Source organism: Pipra filicauda, unplaced genomic scaffold, assembly GCF_003945595.2.
Source record: "Pipra filicauda isolate LSUMZ 115617 unplaced genomic scaffold, ASM394559v2 scaffold169_size1572857_pilon, whole genome shotgun sequence".
In the NCBI taxonomy this organism is placed as follows: domain Eukaryota; kingdom Metazoa; phylum Chordata; class Aves; order Passeriformes; family Pipridae; genus Pipra; species Pipra filicauda.
In genome coordinates, this window is record NW_024104206.1 from 487,222 (window position 1) to 508,402 (window position 21,181).

Sequence of the window (21,181 nt, forward strand, 5' to 3'; positions counted from 1 at the left end):
CTCCTCCTGAAGCCTGAGGGTCCCATCAGTGCCTCAAAGAACAGCCATTCAGGTAAGAACTGCTGCCCTTCACCTGCCATCTCAGTGTGATCCTTGAAATGCAACAGAGAGGCAAATGCATTGGGCTGTTAAGCTGAGAAAAGGAAGGGCCGTGCTGATCCAAACTGAGTGCATGGACAAATAAGGTAGTACATATGTGCCTGTCTCTATGCACAGGAAAAAAGTCTCAATGAGTGCCACTAATGGGCTATGGTGGCCAGTTGGTTGCAGTACAGGGCATAATATTATAAGCTGGAAATAATGGACAGTTGTGAGGGGTAGATAAACCATGAAAAAGTATTGCAAAGAAAGATATAGGGATATATTGTTTGATGCTTATTAGGCTATGTAAATCTTAACTACTCAGTAACAGTTTTATTTAGAGTAGTAACAGATTAGGAGCAAATTCTTATTCATCATTCTCTGCTTATGATCATCCTATTCTCTGTCCTCTCAGTAAAGAAATATTCCAAGAGCATCACAGAAAGGAGAACAATGCTGCATTCACAGAAACATGTGTCATCACACTGGGGGAGAGCATTGCTTCATGCTCTTCATGGATCTGCTTTGTATGAACACAAGGACATTAACAGAAAAACACTGATGACCTATTTCAACTGTTGACTGTATTATAATAGAGACAACAATCTATACTGACCTCCACAGATCAACAACTTGAGTTCTAAAACAGGAGGCTTCTTTACCCCTGTAACTCTTTAATAGTAAGGCTACAAAACTTATAATGTTGTTACTGTTCATATGGATACCTAATCCCTTTTCAGTTCTCCCAGAGGGCTTACTTCAGCCATATCCATAGCAGTGATTTCAGCATTGGCTGGTTACACTCTACATAAAAGTGCTTCCTCTTCTGTCTGAGTTTTCCAGTATTGATGTTCACTTGGTACCCACCAATTTAAAAATCAGAGGAGGTCTCTGATTTGTGGAGATCTCCAGGTCCTACTGTGTTCAATTGGAGCTATGGAGTGCTGAGCCTACCTGTAAGTCAACCTCTAAGTGTAATGTCCACTGATTGATAAAATATTAAAAGCCTGTAATTAGTGTATAAATTGTACGAAGTGCTACATTTCCTCCAATTAAACAACATAAACTTTTGGAATTTATCCATGACTATGCATATCTAGACATTCTTAGATGTTTCTTGCTCTTTATGTTTGTGTAATGAAAACTATTAAAGAAATAATATGTAGCAGTGGATACTATTGAGTCTATTTCATGGAAGCAGCTACATTCCTGCAAAGAAGCAGCCAATTTGGCTGATAGAAAGCTCTCTCATTAGCTTGTTTTCAGTACTTCTTGCTTGAGAAACTTCCTTTGTTCTCATCAATGTGACTTTGAAATGAGACTAAAGGGAAAGAAGCTGGCTGGAACAGAAACTTCTCTTACATACTACTCCAAGTCTTCATAGCAGATTCTTTAAAGAAGACTGCAGGCTTAGAAGTCAACCGTGTAGTTGAATGGTTCCCTATGATGCCAGGTGTCCAAAATATCATAAATTTAAAGATCAGACTTTAAAAATATTTAAGCCTCTAACCCCATTAAAACTATGATGGATTTTGCCTTAAATTAAGGATTTTACTTCTTTTGTAAAACTTGTCCCATATGACTTTTGCCAAGCTGAGTCTTATTTTGCCACTTTTTAGCCTCTCGAGATTCCATTATCCTAATTTAATAAAACCTGTGAATGCAATCAGCAGGCTATTTTTCTGCACCCACATCTCTAATAAAAAATGTTGTATGAGTTTATATCCAACAAAGATCCTTGTATCACGCTTCTTGTAACCTCCTATATTGTTATCTTTCATAATTTCTCAGAAAAAGGCTGCATTCTTCTCTCTACTGTATATGGAGAACCAAATTGGAGATGCATATGAGTAAATGCCTTAACTGACCTACATTAGGGAGAGAAGTAACAAGAAAGCTAGAACTGGTTTCTTTCTTTTTCTGGCTTTTATAAATAAGCCTGTTCTTATTTATATGTGTTTTCCAGCCCTCCTTTTCCTGTACTCAGTTTCCAGTAAACCCACTAGACATCCTTTAGAACCCATCTTTGTTTCTCCTGTTTATATATTAATCATTTTATATGACAATGGGAAATATCTGAGCAACAATAAAAGCTGATTGGAAAGCAGCTATAGAAACCATAAAGGTCCAAATTCTAATCCTGTTATATTAATGAGCTGTATACTCCTGTCCAGCAGGAGTCCCTTTTAACTTGGTATACTACCTGTAGACTTTAGCAAGAGAATAAATTATGTGAAGTTTCCTCTTGGTTTATGTGAGCCTCTGTGAGTCTAAGTGCAAGCCACCTAGCAAGAGAGAATAATGCCAGAGAGAACTGGCAGCACCTCAAAAGTCTAATTTGAGGTGTGCCTGCTGAAGGCAGAGACAGGCTCCATATCCTATGACAAAACTCCTGGGAATTGAATGGCCCAGGCTAAAGCTGGACCACTCCTCCAACAGTCTCTAAGTAAAACTGAAGGCAACGTGACCTGCCTTTCCAAGGACATAGCAGTCCCTCTGTGGAGCTAGGGATATGTCTGGTGGAAGAAAGTCACACCCCAGCAAGGGGTCTGCATCCTCTGTCCTAAACTGTAAGTTAAAACCCATCAGTCATTTTAAATGTGTTATACACATAACCTACAGCATTAGAATAAACAGTATGATATTTGGTTTGTATTATTTTTCTTTCATCTGCTAAATAGTCTCTCTTATGTACTCCAATACTACAGTGATAGGCTCTGGATAATAACTTAAACTGAGGGAGTTATTCTTTAACCATATTGCAGTGTTTGTCCATACAATACTGCAGCAGCATGGCATTTTACAGCAAAACATGAGGGAAAAAATGAACAAATATGGTTGTATCACATTAGAAACAACAGGCTAAATGCCAATCTTCGAGCATTTCTAAGTGATATCCTTGTGTTTATACTATTTGTTCAACCAACATTACTCTGCTTCGTACTAAAATAATAACAAGAACAGAACCGTTTGTTTAGCCCGACTGCTGGAAAAGGAAAATGACGTTGTATGTAGAACTGCAGGAAATTATGTTGACTGATAACAAATATAATTATTTCAGAATTATTATGATTGTGTCACAATCATTCCATGAATGCAAAAGATATTTTTTCTCCACTCCTCCTTTCTCCCCTACAGCACAACTCCTTATCTTCCTTCTTTGTTCCTACCTTCTGCAGCCGTTGCAACACTGGCACTCTGCCCCAGCATGTGAAAGCTATAGTACTGTAGATTATCAGAGTTTTTGCCTGGAATAAGATGGATGCAGAAACACTCTGTTTAACAGAGGCCCCACTTTATTTTTGCCCAGTCTTCTTCCCCCTGTTCTTTGTAGCTTCAGTAGGGTATATTGTGTCACAGGGCAGCATAAAGAGTAGCTGCTTTCTGAGAGGGCTTAGAGGCTGCAGAAACAGTTTAGTTTTAAGAAAACCAACCCTAAAACACTCATTCACGACAATGTCACTGTAAAAAGCTTAATAATTTGGGACTGAGGTCTTAGTTGGTAGGAATAAACGGTTCATAAAATGGATGGTTCATAAAACGGTTCATACAGGAACAGAGTAGAGTAAGGAACAATGATTGGAGAAGGTCCCCAAAGTTAGTGAGATTGGTGAAGACTGTAGCTGCTGATGTACATTATAGAGCAACTGAAGAGAAAGGAGATGGATTGTGAAAATCAGACCTTGATGAGGAGCAAAGTAGTAAATTAGAATTGATTGAAAACAGCCTGTTAAATAATATTGGAAAAAGTTACCTAAAAGAAGGGAATAGTTCAGATGCTGAATTCTGGTTTTGCATGAACTAAACCATGGGATGAGAAGCTGTCATCACCTGAGACTGTTCCAGCTGTGTTGGTGGGAACAAAAAGGTGGCAGCCTCTGTTGTTAAAACCTACAGGCAACTGTATGGAAAGCCTCCAGCCCAGCACATAACAAGATTTTAGCAGCACCACCTGGACGAACTGCCAGAATCTATGAAATACCCAAAGGTGAAGAAGTATCCAAAAAATACTGCTAAACTTTTGATACGTTCATCTGCACTGGCTAAGCAGTAACGCACAAGGTAGGTTTACAGAGAATAATTACAGAGTACATTAAAGCATAGTACCAAATTCCACATGGATAAGAGCATTAGTCAGTGAGAGAGGCCAATGTCTCATGACATGACAGTTCTAGTAGTCCCCAGTCACCCTTTCATTGGGCTACGAGCCATAGGGGCTGGAGGATAGGAGGCGAATTTGTTTATTCGATTGCTGAGCTGCAGAAGGCTGGCAGTGAGGGAGCTGCTGGCACGGCGGGGCGGTCACTCAGAGCAGTGAAAAGTCCCTCTGAAAAAGGCAGTCTTGACTGCCTCACACAATGTAACCAGTCACATCTCATCAGAGATGTCTAATGTCCTAATGATGTCTGCACTTCTGTTTGACTGTGCACAAGTGAAAAGACTGTTTCAGACAAGGAGGCTTTGTCCCAGGCACTAACTCTGGACTGAGTCTACTTACACAGGGTTTAAACAAAGTCTGGATAATTGTAGAAAAAGATTGCTGTTTTGAAGAGGGCCGTGTTTATCCTGGGTGCTTGAGTATCACATCTGTGTCTTTTCTTTGACTGCCAGGATCTGGAAACCCTGGATCATAGCAGCAACTCCTAATCAGGCTTTCCAACTTGGTGAATCTCTGTTTGAGCTAATTCTGTTTTAAGGAGAGTTTCAGGCAGAGCATGAGGCACAAATCCGGCCACCATTTCTTTGAGACACTGTTCTTCATGGAAAAATGCGAATTTCTGTATGTGCCCGGAATGTAGATTTTCTTGGTAATAACTAGCACAGAAGGGCATGTGCTACAAAACTCCCGTGTCTGACCCTTCAGGCTGTCACAGGGAAGGGAAGCAACCACTGTGTGATCCTGCCTTTCATGCAGCAAACGGACTAGTAGAATACACAGACATCTCTATAGCTTTATTGTATGAATCTATTAGGTCTCTGACCAGGCTTCACGTCCATTTCTCCATTTATAATGCTTCAGCTACAAATGTCCTGGCAACCTTCAGCTTTTGCTGTCTTCATAAAGATACATGGCAAATCTACTTTTTTTCTCCCCTGCCTTGGTAAGAGAGTGAAGTCCACAGTATTGTCCCCACATTGCCCTGCTGCTTTGATTCCTTAGGCTGCGTTTTAGAGTATAAATATCTTGCAGCACAGGAGATGAACATGGGATCTCCAGTATGTATAAGCTATCAGAAGTTAAAGAATATGAAACATTCTGAAACAAGTATAGCCTTTTGCTCCAGAAAGTGATGTATTAAAACTATCTTAGCTGCAACTTGACAGAGTAGAAATTGTCAAAGGGTCTTGTATAGGGAAACTGCTTGTAAGCAACATTAAAAGACATGGGTCACTAAATCTTCAAATAACAATGTCTTAAAATAATGAAGGTGGAAAAGAAGAAACTTGAGACATCCAAAACCTGCAAACTTATCTTGGCAGATAAACTACTGTTACTAGCTACCTATTAAGCCAGCTAATGTTTGATTTCACTAACCTTGAGTGAAGGCCTGTGTAAGAGGCACAATCAGACAATAGACATAAAGGAAGAGATAAGGAAAAATGTAGAAAGATTAGTAAGGAGAAAGGCTAGGAGGGGATTTTGTCTGCTAAGAAAAGAATTATGTTCTTAATGGGGACAATAAGAAAGGACACAACACACTAAAAACAAGAGATCTGAGCTTTACATACTGGACTATGCAAAACAATTCACTAATACATATTTAAGTACAAATATATATATATATGCATTTTGCAGAGATATGAAAAGCTTTATGCCTTGAATCACATTCTAATCATACTTTCCCTTTCTGAAATCTGCATGCTTTGATGTTGGCAATGGGATAACACTGTTTGTGTTCTATTTATCTATACTGCATAAAACCGTGTTAGATATATATTATGCTACAGCCAAGGCTTTGATACACACAAATATTTCCTCTTTTAAATTATTACCATTCCTTTTTACTCATCAGGAGCTTCATCACAGCTACCTGCCCCTGAGAGACCAGATTTATTCAAAAAATCCTTATGCTTTATATTGATGTTCCAGGCAATTCAAAAGGGCTAAAGTGGGACATCTGTCTGTGAGCAACTGGTGATAGTTTGCTGAAAAGAGCAAAGAACATAAAGAACATTATTCTAGACCCCATAAGAAGAGCCAAGTACAGGAGTGAGAAGAGACTGGTTCAGGCTTCCTTTCTCAGCTGTAAAACACACAGAGTAGGCAGCCACATCTACATTGCTGGCTAGTAATGAAAGCTGTGGGCTACTGAAGCAGGTTTAGGTGTATCAGCCTTCTCTGAAGCAGATCGCAAGCTCAGGCAGTTTCTGGGCTCTTTACAGGAAGCCTAGAGTTAGTATTTCCCACTGCCTGAATATTTCTAAAGACCTAAGGATTTCACTTGTTAGTGGAAAACACCAGGTATTTTGAGTTTTCTGGAATTTTCAGCACCTGAATATGGTCCTATCTGATCAATCCCTGAAGTGCAGAAACCATACAGAAGAAAAGAGATAAAACAGTGAATATTTTGCTTGTCCGAATTGCATCAGCCGTTGCTGAGACCAGAGAGCAAAAGGAACTACCGGGCCTAAGGACCACTTCATTATATTTCTACTTGTGCACACTGCTATTTTGTGCTACATGTAAAAAACATAGTGTTCTTCTGATCTTAGTACATATGTCTGTGTTTATATATTTCTATACGTATGTAATATATTATATACATTTTTTATAATGTATGTAGTAAATATGTAATGTATGCCAGATAATAATGTCAGTGCATGTAAAGACCAAGAACAGTGGTAGTATTATTAGACTAAGTAGGGGTTGTGGGTTTTTTGTAAGTTTTAGACTAAAGGACTATATGAAGAAAAGACAAATATGAAGTGTCCTAAAGGAGCACACAGTATGTGGGACACTCAGGCATCATGAGCATAAGCATTTAAGCAGTTAAATTTGTTGGGTTGTTTGGGGGGTTTTTTACAGGTCTTTACAGTCCAAGTGAGTTTTAACCTGGACTGATTCCTTGATCTGGTTGAAAACGTAGCATAAGCACCTTGTGCCGACAGAGAGGGAAGGGGGGGTATGGAGTGGGAATGAGCAGTCTAGAGAGGATCTTCCACCAGCTTTGCTGGTTCAAACTGTGTGTGAAGTTGCAGCCTCGACAGCAGCAGGCAGCATCTGGGAGTGCCATGCAGACAAGCTTTAAGAAACCACTCCTGTTATTATATTGCTGCATACAACTGAAGCCATATATGCATATCAGGGTGTTATAAATAATGCATTCTTTGAATCTTGTTACCAAAACAAACAGACCATTGTTAAAACACCCTGCCAGCATCTATCTCTTGTTTCCACTCAAAATATTCCTTGAACTTTCACGTTGCAACTGCCAGCCTCATAAAGCAAAAGGCAAAGGTCTCTGATAACTTGTTAAGGAAAAAATTTTAGTGGAAACTTCAGGGTAAAATGTGTTTTAAAATCTCACCTGTACAAATCATCCTTCTCTTATATTTCAGGGTGTTTTACTATTAGCCCACTGGCTAATAATAACTTCCTGCATGTTTATTGGAAGATGGATGTGTTTTATTTGCCTGTTTAAGTCCCAGAAATCTGCCCTATTTGAACCACATATGAAGATAAAATATATTGGTTGATGAGGTATGAGCGGGTTGCAGCAAGGGCAGTTTGCTGGGATGAGACATTCATTCTTCCTGTAAAGGAATATATCCAGTACCTTCCAAGTTTCCACAGGTGCTTATGCTGTAATGAAGACAGATATTTCAATTTATCAGTTTTAAGGAGGGGAAAATAGAAGTATTATGGTTAAAGACCCTTTCTGGAATTTGTATATTAGTTTTGGTCAAAACCCTCAAGTCTTTGCTTAGGGTTAAATCATCACAAATGGATATGCCCATGGAGAAAAAAAAATAAAAGCTCATTTAAATAGAACATTGGCCACAGAGGACACAGTGGAAAGGTGGGGATGAAGGTAAGAAGACTCATCATCTCTCTTTCCCTTGAAACACAACATAGTGAAGCCATGGGTATGGCCACCCAAATTACTGCTGACAGTATCCACTCTGTAGAGAATATTTGGGGGTGACAGACGAGGAGTCTCCCCCTTTCTTTTTGCCACCTCTGCAGGTGTACAAGGTCTTCTCTGGTGTGCATTGCTAGCTGCAATTTGAATATGTCCCTACATTACTCACAGGGCCAGAGTCCCTGGATCAGATTCCCCAGACCAGTCATGGCTGCTTTGTTACTGTTTGTTTATACTGCAGTATAAATAGTAGTGCCTCTCTGCTCGAGGTATTTATATGGTCTCTATCATTGCTGCGCCCGAGTTCCTCCCAGTCTTAAACATGTTTATTCCCACAACAGCACTGTGAGGGCAGTGCTGTTACCCCATCTAGGAGGTAGGAAGTCGGGACAGAGGACAATTAAGGTCTGAATAAAGGCATGCAAACATCTGACTTCCACTGATTCCAGTAGCATTTACACATCTAACCAGAACTTCGTGTCCATGCCTAAACAGTCAGCCCACCACCCTTGGCAAGTGATGGAGCAGGGAATTCAAGTCAGCTCCCACTGTCTACCAGATGTCTTTCTTTTCCGTGAGGAATGTATCTGGTGAAACACGGGAATTACACTGCATAACAAAGACGCTACCTGCCCTGAGGGGTAAATACTGTGGTCCCTTATTGCTGTGTAGTTGATTTTCAGAGATGAAAGTGGAAGAACACTAAGGTAATGTAAAAAAGAAGTAACTGTGGAGTGAAAAGTTAATCACATTCTTCCCACAGTCTCACAAATGTCTTTCTAAAGTTACACCTCCTAGAGGCAACTTTTTCCCTGGAAGGGTTCCTGGTAGGAGAGTCACATATGAGTGATGGAGTTTTCCTGCTGTGCTGTGGGGTTTTCTTGCTCAGGACAGTCTGCGGTTTTGAATTTTTCCTACCTAATGATTACAGGATTTGGTCCTTTAATTGGTTTCTGTGTATTAATTGCATCTGAAAAGCTAAGGTATTTATCTTTGTAAAGCAGTTCTGAATGCTGAATAACCAACTATTTTTCATAAGGAGTTTTACTATACAACCTGAAAGGGAATGCAGATTTATACAATAAATACAACTGCTCCAAAAGAGATTATATTTATCTTCGCAACAGGCAAAGTCTCTCTAGGATTCATCTCCAGTCCCAGTCTATCAGTCAGTGTATCTTTCTTCTAAGGATTAAATGCAATAAAGCATACTCTTTTATAAATTACAAAAGTTTTATTTTGTCAGAGACATGAGGAATTCCTTCAAGTGAGATTTTTTTATCCCTTAATGAATCACGTTAACAGTAGTAATATTAATAATTTACTTTATATCCTAATCAAGATCGTATCCAAATTATTAGGCATGTCCTTGAACATAAATAAACAAGGGCAGGGGCAGTTTAGGGTAACAAGGCTAGCACAGTCTCTAGACGCAAATAAATAAATAAAAATCTTACCAAGAAACAGCAGAATCTTAACAATTGCCGAGCCAGCAGGATGGCTGGAATCGTCGGGAGTTCACCCTTTATGGCCCAGGAAAAATACATTGTTAAGCAATTTTGTTGTTCCTACCAGCAGACCTTGAAGTGGAAATTAACGAGTGGTGGTATTCTCTCACACCCAATCCCCTGTACATTTGCATTCATTTGCATATGAATGCCCAGCTAATTGTTTTGAAGTAACAATTAAGAGAACAATAGAGGAAAGAAAAGGGACTCCAGGCAGCAACTGACACCTGGGACTCTGTATTAAGAAAAGCTTTTACATATTTGAATTAAAAATAGACAAAGGAACAGAAACAGGCAGGCATAAAATTCATTACTGAAAGAAAAGTAGCACATCACATCCGTGCACGCTACCACGCTCCAGAATATGTTTCACACTCATACAGCCAAGAGATGTACAATATACTGGATGGTAGAGATTTTTCCTTCTTGTGTGCATTTTAGAAAAAGGTTGCTTTCTCACGTTCCCAGTGCGCCTAAACCAAAGAGTTTGAGTTCAGAAGGAAAGGAGTTTTTTGTCAATTTGGCGTCAATTTCAAAGTGGATTAACCTTTCCTGCGAGGTTCAGATATGCACGGGTGCAGCAGTGCCTTTAAACCATTTGCCTGCGGTTAGAACTGGATCCATTGGAATATGATAGTAGAGGTTTAATTTTTGTTATAAGACCATCGGTGACATCTGAAATTATTACTCAGACTGCATTTCCAGTAGGGATCCAATTACTCAATTGTTGGTGCAATGTGCTTTGTTAGACTCACTCCTCCCTCCTGGTAATGATGATGTAGCTCTTTTTATCTGGAGCAATTGCTGTTCTTAACAGCATTACTGGCAAATGCTTAGGCTCGGCTGTCCCCTCCTGCAAAGAGAAGCGTGGGGTTGGGAAGTAGGCTAGGAATGGAGCTAGGCACAGTTTCGGCCTGTAATAACCTCTGCTATTAAAGAGGTTTATTGACTCTAAATTACTGATCGCTAAAAGCACTTTTGTACCCAATAGGATCATCTGAGCCCTCCTGTAGAGAAAAATGCGCACAGCAGAAGGGAAGGAAGTTTGAGGCCACGAGGAAGGCCACATGGGCCAAAGAAGTGGGGAGCGATGGGGCTGGAGAATGGAACATAGCTCTGGGTAAAGAAGTTGCAGCAGTGGGTTTGCTGAGGGAGACAGACACAAGCAGAAACCTTAAAATTGCTGCAGCCCAGGAGGTACTTACACAGGACAATATTTTCTAACCTAAAGCTCTTTTGAAAATATTTTCTTTCACACAGCAAAGGGAACGTAAAATATATACTTTGTACATATCAGGAAATTAAAAAACAAAACAAAACAAAACAAACCCCAATAAAAACAAAACCCAAACACACCCCCCCCCCCCAAAAAACAACAACAACAAGAAAAACAAACAACCACCACACATAAGTTCACGAGGAAATCCAAGCTCATAACCACCTATTCCTGATCCAGGTGAGACCATAGTCTGCAAAGGATGCCTAAGAAATACTCTTAGTGCAAAGGTGAAAACTGTAATATGACCATAAATTACATTTCTTGAAATGCAAAATTACAAGCCCTGGGATAGTTGTCAGCTAATTGATATGCTGCAGGTAACAGCATCTTGGTCCTCTGGTACTCATGGGTGGCAAAATGCCCTGAATGTACCACGCCTTTTTAAGTGAAAGATCCTATTATTCAGAGCAATCAAAACTTACTCTCTTCCAATTAAAAAGTTAATTTTAGATGGAAGGGACATATGATTACAGTAGCAGACTATCTATCTTTTTATTGTCCGTCCTTGTATATCTGCAACTTCTGTTTTATTTTGATAAATATGATTGTGATTCAACATATATTATACAGCTGTATATGTCACACCACACTAAAGTATGTGAATGTAGAGCATTATATTTTAAGATGATCCTAATTATGAAATTAAATATTCATAACATATCCTTCAGTATTGCCATGTTCAAGTTGTCTGAATTGCTGGAAAATAAATGTCATATCTATATAGGACTGCAATGGCTTTTCTCTTACATGATCACAACGATAAGTAAGATAGACCCATAGAAAGACTGATAGAACTTTCACTATAAAGGATTTGAAAATACAGAATAACCCATGTCTACATTATTTTTTGAAATGCTCTGCAGTAAGGCATTTCTTTCTCTTCCTGTTTTTACTTTTCCTGTTTTCCCATTCTTTTCATGTACTTCCAATACATTAAATAGAATGTTATGGATTGAAAAATAAAGGTCTCTGTTATGGATGAATTATTTTTTTTCATCAAGTTGTCTGAAGGTTAGACAGTCAACACCTACAAATTACACAGATGTGTCATATTCCTAAATGAATTATATTATGCTGGCGCACCTATGAATACTAAAAGAGATCTGCCACGAATCTCAGTATAAAATGCACCCCTCTAATTCACCTGGGAGTATACAAGAACATTCTGCCACTCTAAAAAGCAACAACATGCTGTGGATGATGTTCTCTAGCAATTAGTTGTATTTAGGTTCCATTATTTATCTCTTTGTTGGACTAACAGCTCTCGTTCCAAATTTGCAAATAAAGGATTCATAATGAATTGGTGACATTATTACTCTGCTTTCTTATTAAAAGCCATCCACATGTGTGCTGTATGAAGCAAGAAGTGAGGAAGGAACATACTAGCAAGAACAGGGGAGACTCCGCTGCCCAATTTGAAGGCAACTGTTGCCTGAAAATGTAGTGCTAGATGCATGCTTTTAAATGGTCCACCTTAAAATATCATCTATTCTCCTATCAATTTCTGTGAAAGATGAGGTGGGAGGGAGAGAAAGAGTTTCCATCTTCTCAGAGCAGCAAATGATATCACGTTGTGCAAGGGAACCAATTCTGGAACTGTTGATTGAGGAGCCAAGGTATCTGGCAGGGTGTTGATCGGCCAAGACTGCAATGGGGACATAGGGAAGAAAGTAGCTTAATAACTTCAACAACCATTTTCTTACAAGCCTGGTGAGAGCAGTGGTAGAAAGGGTTCCACCAACGCCAAGGACATTGGCCATTGGGATCAATTTAGTGGAGAAAAGATGAGGAATGTTGAGATGTGTGAACTAGCAAGTATAGCACTAGGACACTTCTTTTGACATTATAGAAAGGTAAGATGAAGAACAGGTTGAAAATAAGATTTTAAGAGTATTTACTGGGACAGGTGGATAGTGGAACATTTGGAAGTGGTAGAGTTTTAAAAGTGTTTAGAGGAAGGATTTTGGAAACTGACCAAGACTGATGCTTAGGCAGGTCGGGAGGAATATAAATACAGGTAAAATAGTTATTCACCTTTAATTGTTACCCTAACATAAACAGTAAGTAGTAATAATACCTTACCATAGAACTCATCATGCCATAAAATGTTAGTTTTAAACACGTGATGCCATTATAACTGGGGTTTCTTCTAATGTGTAGTTATTTCAGAAGAGCATAACTTAACTTCCTCATTTTATGTCATTTTCACTTGTTAATTTAGTATTCAGCATGCTACAAAGTGCCCTCCTATTTTATATTTATTTGTGAAAGCTAACCTAGGGTATCACAATTTGTAATTTTGTGGTGGACCCAGTGAAAAGTAGATTCTATTTTCAACATTAAGTTCCAATGGCAGTATGGTAGTAAAATAATTGGAATATATACATGAAAGCTGAAGTACAATGATACCCAGAGGGCCAGTGCTAATGCATATGGTAGTATAGTAGGAATACATAAAGAAAGATTATACACTAGGTAGTCCAAATAGATTCTAGCCAACCTACCATGACCAAGAATCATAATTGCCATGAACCATAGCAAAAAGTGCACCTAGTCAGAGGTCACTTTGTAGCATGAAGAGGACAAAGATAATGAAATGTGGTCAAATCGTAGAACCCACCCCGCAGGGCTTCGATTAGGGCACCTGCTAATTCTTTAATCTTTAATTGTGCATGTGTAAGGTGTATGCTCTGCCAAGACAATTCAAAGTTGCATTTTCTTCTGTGTGAATGTGTGAATCAATATTAGTGATTGAGTAAGACAAGCTCATCTGTTCGCTCTGTCTTGAAACATGACTTATGTGGTGAGACTACATCTAGTGGGAGGGCAACTGAAGTGCTTATAGCCAAATGAGTGAGAGCTTGCCAAACAGGTTTTCTGATCTGTAACAAAAGCATCTGGACAAGTGCTAGTGCTAAAATTGTCATTTAGTTTGGGATCAAAGAGGTCTGCATTTACCATAGCTTCTGCTATTTTGTTTGCCTCAACTGAGTTGTTAAGTGAAAATCAGCTGTGTCCATATGTCTTGTTGTAGAGCCATGGAAGCAACAGTTTCGTGTTTTAAGAGAAAAATTTCCAGACACCTGTGGTTTGCTGCTTACACATTTTAAGGAGAAAGGAGGCTATAATGCAAGACTTTAAGAGAGTGGTTTTGTGCCCAAAGTTTATGAAGCTGGTATTTTCAGCTCTTGCTCAAACAGATTTCTGTTCAACACTGTTTATTCCAGCACTTTGTATTCCACAGACAAATATGCAACCATGCAGAGCAAAGGCTTAGCCAGCCTCTGGACTGATCTTGTAATGATTTCATGTTCTCAGATTTTTGAGAAGAAGAACATTTATTTCTTCTTAGCTGATGGATGCTGCTTTGCCAAATTATGCCCTGATTTACAGAGAGAGAACATAGTGGCATTGCCCCAAAACCAAAGAGAAAGGAAAGTGGGACTCAGAAAGTGAGAGTGTACAGACAAGACAAGAACTACAAAAATTCATTAAATATGGTAGATTAAATGTTAACACAGCATATGAAACTCTCAGTCACTTTATATTTATTGTCAGTTATTTATCCATTCCATTTACATCTGTAAGACCATCCACTTGAATCATGGCACATGGAAGAATCTGTCCTCTGAAGGCATGCTTTCTACTACTGATACTAGTATGGTTTCTTTTTTTGCTTAGAAAAGAAGACATGACTGATGATTGTGAATTAAATGTAACCCAGTGAGTTGTCAGTGACAGATATGCATTACGTGCACTAGTACTAGTCCAGATGTCATTGCTACACTCTACTATTCCCCCTTTAGCAGCTTACAGCCCATAATTAAGGTTTAACTCTCTTTTTAACACTTTCAGATCCCAAAGACCCACATAATAAAATGAGATATTTGTATAATAAAGTTAGTTATTTGAGAGAAAATATGAACATGTTCATAAGTATGCAATAATTTTGAAAAAAATACTATTTCTTAATAAATGGAAACAGTAACTTTGGTGAGTATAACAAAAAACGCCGCCTTCTAAGACATGATAGATTGTCATTTGTTTTCTTTTCAAAATGTTTATGTGGCGAAAATCTAAGAGTAATCTATAGCCACAAGCATTACTTTCTGGCTACATCTACTTCTGCTCTAACAGTTTCTTTTTCACCTTTTTTTTTTAACCTAGTTTCTTAATTCTATAGTATTTACCCCTATGTTTCCCAAACTGCACACAGCATTCCAACAACATGACTCCCACTGACTTTAATGAATCTTGATGCTGAAGATTATGTAGTTGACTGATGGCTGTAGTCTACATGTACGGTATGCAGTCACAGATCATTACACTGCCTTGTCTCTCTTGTGAGCTGTAAGCAGCAGCTATAGTCTCTAGGCAATCAGCCTAATTTGCAATGGGTTTAACACAAAATATCATGAAACTGAAAGGAAGCATTCTGCTTCCCCACCCCATGCTGCAAGGGGAAAACTTGATTTCATAGTATCTATCAGAACAAAACTACCTTCCCTCAAAAAGAATAGTACTTCTTGTTTGCTTTGATCTGAGGAAAAGCGTTTTAGCCAACCCAGCTCCCCAGGTCCCAGCAAATTCCTCTTCCCATGATTGCGTGTTTACATTTGTCAGGTTAAAAGTTTTCAATTCCAGTCTAATCCATTGTTGAAGGGTAACGTCTTAAGAGAAAATCTTATCAGAGTTGTATGGGTCCTGAAACTTTCCTATGAAAAATGAATAGGAAAGTGATGTCAAATGCTTTGTCTGCCTGCCCCCACTATTACCTTGGAAGAATGGAAAAGCAACGGGTACATCTGGAAAACAACCCGACATTCTCACACACACAAAAAAAAGCCCAACACGTGGCTCTCCTGGGACTCTGGGAGAGCACCATACTAAGGTGATGGTCCTTCCCTTTCTCCTTCATTTTTCCGGCCCAGATTTTTTTTCTGCCATGTTTTGAAAAGAAAGTCGGGCTGGCAGCAATACTGTTCTCTTGTCTTCTTTGTTCTCCAAAGTAACAGCTCCTGACAAGGAGAGGCAAAGTTGCAAGTAATGAACGAGGGCTGCAGTCATTTGGAGTGGGTGCATTAAGTGCATAGGATGAAGCCAGAATAAGTGTCCTGCTTGATTCTGATGCATTTGCCTTGACATGGTTTAGTTACTTCAGTCAAAACACCCGAAGATTTGTATCTTCATCGCTAGCCCTTGTTCTCCTGGGGGACTTAAACTTACCAAATGTTTCTGGAAATACAATACAGCAGAGGAGACAGTCTAAGAGGTTCCTGAAGCGTGTGGAAGACAACTTCCTGACACAGCTGGTGAGGGAGGAGACAAGGGGGACCGTTGGCCAGAACAACTGTTTGTGAACAGAGAAGGACTGGTGGGTAATATGATGGTTGGAGACTGCCTTGGGCACAGTGACCACGAAATGATGAAGTTTTTGATTCTCAAATGAGGGAAGAATGGCTGCCTTGGACTTCTGGAGGGCAGACTTTGGCCTGTTTAGGAGTCTGGTCAAGACAATTCATTGAGGAGGCAATTCTGAAGGGCAAAGGGGTCCAGGAAGGCTGGACATTCTTTAAGAAGGAAATCTTGAAGGCACAGGACCAGGATGTCCCAATGTGCTGTTAGATGAGCCAGAGGGGAAGAAGACTGGCCTGGCTAAACAGAGAAATTTGACTGGAGCTTAGAATAAAAAGGAGAGCTTATGACCTTTGGAAGAAGGGGCAGTCAACTCAGGAGGATGAGAATGATGTCATGAGTCTGTGCAGTGAGAAAAATAGAAGGACCAGAGCCCAGCTAGAACTTAGTCTGGTTTTTGCCATAAAATAAAATACAAATTCCTTCTACAAATACATCAGCAACAAAAGGAGGACTAAGAAGAATCTCCAGCCTTTGATGGATGCAGAGGGAAACATGATGACAAAGGATGAGGAAAAGGCTGAGGTACTTAATACCTTCTTTGCCTCAGCCTTTAACAGAAAGATCAGTTGTTCTCTGGGTACCCAGTGCCCCAAGCTGGAAGACAAGGATAGGGAGAAGAACGGAGTCCCCATAATCCAAGGGGAAATGGTCAGCAGCCTGCTACACAACTTAGACACACACAGGTCTACGGGGCTGGATGGGAACCATACAATAGTACTGAGGGAGCTGGCAGAAGTGCTCACAGATCCACTTTCCATCATTTATCAGCAGTCCTGGTTAACTGGGGAAGTCCCAGTTGATTGGAAATTAGCAAATGTGATACCCATCTACAAGAAAGGCCATCGGGGGATCCAGGGAACTACAGGCCTGTCAGCCTGACCTTGGTGCCAGGGAAGATTAGACTCAACGATCTTAAAGGACAACCTAATGACTCTGTGATTCTATGTTTCTATGGTGCTGTTATTTGAATAGAGAATCAAATTTTTTTAGTTCCATTCTTTTTGTCCAACTCTTCTCAAATAATTAATCATCTTTTTTTCAGATGGTAGTTGAAATCTTTTGCTTCCAATTCATTCTAGTCTCACATTAGCTTCACTAGCAGGAATAAAACTAGAAGTGTAATAAGAAGGATATTTTCCTTGCGCAGCAATATTAACACTGTATGTAATTTTTAAATCAGTGTTCTAAAGAAGTAGGCAAATCAGTGCTATTATTGCTTCTAATGAATGATATGTGAGAAGTACATGTTTCTGTTGTATAAAACAGAAAGATCTGTAATTGGGACATCTTATGAAAGCATTGCAAGAAGGATGTAACTTTGGTTTCTGCCAATCGAATAGAACCAAAATAATCCAAAATACATTAAAGTGGGTGTATGTGTTATTACTGGACATTAGACAAGAGTTTGCAGAAAAGGACTAATAAACTAATAATTTAAAAGGGCAGGGTAGATACAAACATGGTTGTATCCCTTATGTACATAAAATTCTAATTCATCTGTTTTGTGTATAAATAATGACTAATGATCATAATATGTTGATAATGAGAATGTGATTAAACTTTGTTCCTGTAAAGAGTATTATGTAGTTAATCGGACATTATTTAAGCATTAGTGTCTAGGAATATTCACACAAAAGAGTAAAAGCTGCAGGCATGTATAGTTTCGGTGTAGATATGTCCAAGTTTATCACACTTCAGATCACCCTCGTCTTTAGGGTACATCAGACAGCACTGGGATAGATAAGTGCAATTCCACACACATTACCCACTTTAAGAATGGGGCATGATGCACAGTGTAAGGAACTGGAATTCACATAGAAAGTCTGTGATAGAGTACTGAACTGAAAGCATCTCTCCTGGATCTTTGGCTGAAGCTCTAGTCTTTTTAAGATCCTTTCAGACTGAGAAATGCCTAGAAATATTTATGAAATTATAACAGTTATAAATCTATAAATTGAGTTTATATCTTGCACAGTGTAATTTTTTCAGCTGTTCTAAAAATTTTCTTGTTTATAGTGATTGAAGAAACATAAGAAGAAAATTCTTACCAATAAACGTAAGTAGCTGCTAAGATTGATCATGGGCTTGTAAGAAATTGATTAGAAACTGAGTGAGACTGTTTTATCTGATATTCTGTACAATATAGAACTTCCCTGGATTGCCTTCAGGGAAATGATGATGATGATGACAAAGACAAAAACTTCAGCATTGTCTGGAAAGTCTTTCTGTTAAGTTGGTTTAAATGTGTGCTTGGTTCAACTCACCTGCCTCCTGGAGTTGCTTTTCTGGACACCATACCTTCTTCGCCTTTTGCCTCTGTGCTCTCAGGGATGTGGTCCTGTCATTTTGCTTTCAGCATCACCTTTCTATGGTGTTCTGTTGCATCTAGGCAAAAGTCTACCTTGTGTTCAAAAGAAACCTTTCACTGCAGGAAGCAGAGCCAGCACTTCCTTTCAAACCTGATGTATCACTTCCCTGTGTCTGTCAGGGCTCTGCTACAGTGAGCTTTGCAAAAGGCCACTTTGCCTCCTCCTGAGGTATCATGTACCTCCAGCTGTTGCCTAAACATCTTAGCACCTTAAAGCTGGTGCTTGTTTATAGTTTTATTTATTCTTTCAAATACTCACTTCAGATTCTCCTACGAGACCCATGCTGTATCACTGTGGTGTGTTTTAAGGTTCCAGAAGTATCTCAAAGGCATGTGCAGAATGTGAAAACTTAGTGAAAATTTCACAATTTCTCCTTCACATCTGCCAGCCTGGCCATTTTCTTATGTTTCACAGTTCTCACAATCCTGAAAAGGAATATCAGAGTATATGGGAAAAGAAATACTGTGCTCTTCTCACCTTAGTTTGTCTATTTGTTGTTTAACGTTCTGTTGTCAACATTTGTTTCAGTTTGACTTCATGGACCCAGATTGCCTCAACGACTTGAGGCAATCATATCATAAGCTACACTCTTTACAACTAAGAGTCAGTTCTCAGTCCATGTCAGGCCTAGCTTGGTACCTGTATGCCCAAAACAGCTGCCAATAGTTGTGGCAAAGATTGTCAAGGAGTTCATTAGCATCAAGCTCACTAGCTTAACGTGCCAGAACCCGTTCTTGAAGTTGCAAGCAGTTTAACAATGCATAATTCAGAGTAACGTCTCCAATAAGTAGCATTTCTTCCAAGTGCTCTGCTCAGTGGTTTTGGCTCAGAGCACATTCTTGGTTTACCTGAAGTATTTCTAACTTTCTAGTTTTTGGCTGCAAATTCACTCCATGTTAGGTTCAATAAGCATAATAATACCTCTTGTCTGCAGCCTTGTCAGCTTTTCCTTCACTGGCCTCATCACAGTTAACGATACTCTGCGTTTCAGTAGTTCTACCTTGACTTCGACCTCAGGGAGCCCAGTCCTTCAAATATGTCCTTAGGTTTAAATTCTTCACAGACCCCAAGATGAACGTGCTGTATTTCTCTTTATTTTGTAAGTCCGTCCTGTGATGACACTATTATCTGTACTGTATCCACCATAGATGGGAAAAATACTACATATGGATAAACTTCATGTGCTCGTTGGTCTGTGAACATGTTGACCCCAGAGATGTTACAAATCCACAGGATGTCCCTTAGTACAGGATTTTGTACTTAGCCTTGTGAGTAGGGTGTAAAAGTAGAGGTGGAAGGACTCCTTTTGACTTTGCAATTGATGGGGCTTGTGTGTATTATTCCTTTTAGCAGGTATGTGGGATCTGTTGCATTTTGGATGTACATACCTGATGTAGAATGTACTGAGAATGTGGCCCACCAGTTAAAATATCAGTTCCTTTTACTTCTGTGCTATTTATCATAAACAGCTTTGTCAGCTGTAGCATTTTTAGTCAGATGAACTGGGCTGCAGATGAGCTCATATGAGATGATGCCAAGCCCCCAGCCCAGGGACAGATCCCAGTCTGGCCATGGGGAGGTGCAGCTCTCGTAGTCCTAAGGTGCTTTCTCATTAGTCTGCCTTCTGCGCTATTTCTCCTTCCTGACCCCCCTCACACATCTGTTAGGGCAAACTGAAACTGAAGCAGAGGGGAATAAGCTCAGAAGAAGTTTTTACTAATTATATCCAGTCCTTTGTCACATTTCTAAAGTCTGATATTAGCACTTAGATGTGGTGCTGGAGCTGTGCTGCAGTTGGCTCTACAATTCAGCTGTACTGTTGAACAGCAATAGGCTGGTGATTATTTAGTAATCCAACCAATATGGCAGCTATCAGTTGGCAGCCTTCTTCTGCAATGTATTTGTATATTTGAATCAGCACATAACTTGGAATTTGCCAAAGTCACTTTGCAGACAGCCTTCCCTGCATTGGAAATCATTGTTCTCAGTCACTGAGTGCACTGCCATTTTCATTTTCTTCAGTAACAGTGAGATTAAGACATGCTTTTTTTTTTTTTCCACTTCTCTTGAGTGACTGCTCATAAGGCTGAGCATTTTTATTTGTGTATTTTGAGTTGCTTCACAGACAATTTGTGCTGCTTTTAGACCACTGCACGCTATATCCTTTCTCTTTTTTCTTTTTAAGGTTATTTGAACCTATATGCTCGTTCTGTGCAATCAGCTGTCACTGTTTTGAAGCTGGGCATTTCAGCAGTCCATGCTTTTTGGAGAAAGTCCTCTAGGATTCAGAACTTATTCATCCACCACTGTATCCCAAGGTCTCAGCCTGCAGCAGGAGGACCTGTTTTTCCTTTAGAGAGAAGAGTAGCTCAGTCACAGGACCAGAGTTCTCAGCTCTACTCTATAAATGTTTGTCTTCCTTTAGGTTTCTCAGATTCAGGT